General features: G+C 37.5%; 1 pseudogene; it reads left to right on the forward strand.

The window, feature by feature from the left end:
• The first annotated feature begins 298 nt into the window (after nucleotides 1-298).
• On the forward strand, nucleotides 299-1,800 carry LOC114398768 (annotated as a pseudogene).
• Nucleotides 1,801-2,472: the final 672 nt, after the last annotated feature.

The following is a 2,472-nucleotide window of genomic DNA, read 5'->3' on the forward strand; positions in this document are numbered from 1 at the left end:
ATTTTTATGTTTTACTAGATAAAGGTTACAAATGAGATAATAATACTAAGACACCATTGCTTTAGCATAGAAAATTAATACATACTATCAACACACACACACACATTATAGTACCTCATATCTTTCTATTTTTCTTGTTGTAATGTATTTTGAATAATGGGTTTTCATTGCTTTTGTTTAGGTAAAATCTGCAAATTAAGTTGGCGGAATCATCTTGATCCTTGACCTAACAAAAATCCTTTTACAAAATAGGAAGAAGAATTACTTGCAGCTCATAAGCTTTATGGGGCAAGCTTGGCAACCATTGCAAAGGTATTTAATGGTAGAACTGAAAATGCCTTGAAGAATCATTGTCATGTTTTAATGGCAAGAAATAGTCGGGAATCCAAGAAGACAAGCTATCAACCCTTTGAACTTCTCTTTCATCGTGCAATGGGGTTTGCACCCTAGGGTGAGTATTGGAAGAACCTAAGGAGGATTTATGTGACTCATATGTTTTCTTTGAGAAGTATTTCTACTTTGGCTAGTTTTGGGCTCGAGTTGGGGCCCAAATGGTGAAATAAATTGTAGGCATGGCGGGGAAGGACAATGTATAGAAGGAGAGGAAGGTGCTGCATTTTGGATCGTTGAATAATGTGATGAAAATTGTGTTTTGAAGGAGCTATGTGTTTGGTGAAGGGGTGGTGGGTGTGAGCTTAAGGAGTTGGTGAATGAGAGGTATGATTTGCTTGGGGTATTTAACTAGAGTAACTACTTCCCACTTTTGGGTTTGTTGGATTTGCAAGGAGTGAGGAAGAGGTGCAAGAGTTTGGTGGATAAAGTGAATGTTTTTGGTGGGGAAAATCATTTTGAAGCATGAAGTGAAGAAGGTTGTTGAAGGTAAGGATAAGAACAGGGTTATCGAGAGCTCTAGTGACTTTGTTGATGTGATGTTGGATTTGGAGAAAGAAAATAGGCTTTAAGACTCTGATGTGGTTGTTGTTTTATGGGTAAGCTTTTTCTTATTTAATCTCATGTTCATTACTTTTTTACCTTTCAGATAATTATTTGGTTTAACTTTTTATCATTTATAGTACATGCTAATTTGAATCTACCTTATTAATCACCTTATGAATGTGCCAATGACAAACTAATGCGATTTAATGTGATTTTACTTTTCAGGAAATCATATTTAGAGGGATTGATATAATGGCTATCCTTCTAAAATGGATACTAGCTAAGATGGTTATGCATCCAGATATCTAAGCAAAGGCTTAGTCTGAAATTGACCCTGTGGTTGGTATTAACTGTAGTGTAAGTGATGGCGACCTTCCAAACCTTCCTTACGTGCGTGCCATAGTGAAGGAAACCCTAAGAATGCACACATCGAGTCTTTTTTCTTTTCAAAGGCCAAGCATTCCGTACACGACACATAAATTGGCAACCACTTTATTCCAACTGGCACCACTACTACGGTCAAAATATGGGCTATTACTCATGACCAAGATGTTTGGTTTGAGCCAGAACAATTCAGGGCAAAGCATTTTCTAAAGGATGATGATGTACCAATTATGGGGTCTGATCTTAGGTTGGCATCTTTAAGCTTTTGAAGAAGGGTGTGCCCTGAAAAAGCCATGGGCTTGGCCATTGTTGAACTATGGCTTGCTATGTTCTTACAAAACTTCAAATTAATGGATGCCTTGTGATTTTCATGTAAACTTGTCTGAGTGCTTGAAGCTCTCTATGGAAATGAAACGCTCGCTCACAACCAAAGTTGTTACAAGACCTATTTCTCTTGCTCGTGTCAACCAGTTTGGTTAATCAAATAACCTTGTTATGGAATGTGTTAGAGTATCCAAAATGATCAGATACTCCAACCCATTATGTAGCAAGGTTATTTGCTTTGATTAACCAAACCGGTTTACACAAGCAAGAGAAATAGACCATGTAACAACTTTGATTGTGGGAGAGCATTTCATTTCCATAGAGTGCTTCAAGCACTCAGACAAGTCCACTCCAAAATCACAAGGCATCCATTTGAAGTTTTGTAAGAACATAGCAAGCCAAAGTTCAACAGTGGCCAAGCCTATGGCTTTTCCAGGGCACACCCTTCTTTTAGAGCAAAAAGGTGTCAACCTAAAATCAGACCCTGTAATGGCACATCCTCATCCTTCAGAAAACGCTTTGGCTTGAACAATTTTTGCTTAGACCAAACTTGTTGGTCGTGAGTGATAAGCAACATGTTGACCATAGCAGTGGTGTCAGTTGGAATAAAGTTGTTGCCAATTTGTGTGTCATGAGTGGAAAGCTTGGCCCATGTGATAAAGGTCATGAGTTCAATTCCCATTAAGACACTTTTTTCCACTCAATTTAACTTCTTGCCATATAAGTTTCACCTTAGCAATAATAGTCAACTGATAGAAGGACCAAAATAGTTTAAAAAATAAGGGAACTAAATGTCTTGATTTTAAAATAAGAGACCATAATTGCAAA

This window comes from Glycine soja, chromosome 19 (genome assembly GCF_004193775.1).
Source record: "Glycine soja cultivar W05 chromosome 19, ASM419377v2, whole genome shotgun sequence".
NCBI lineage: Eukaryota > Viridiplantae > Streptophyta > Magnoliopsida > Fabales > Fabaceae > Glycine > Glycine soja.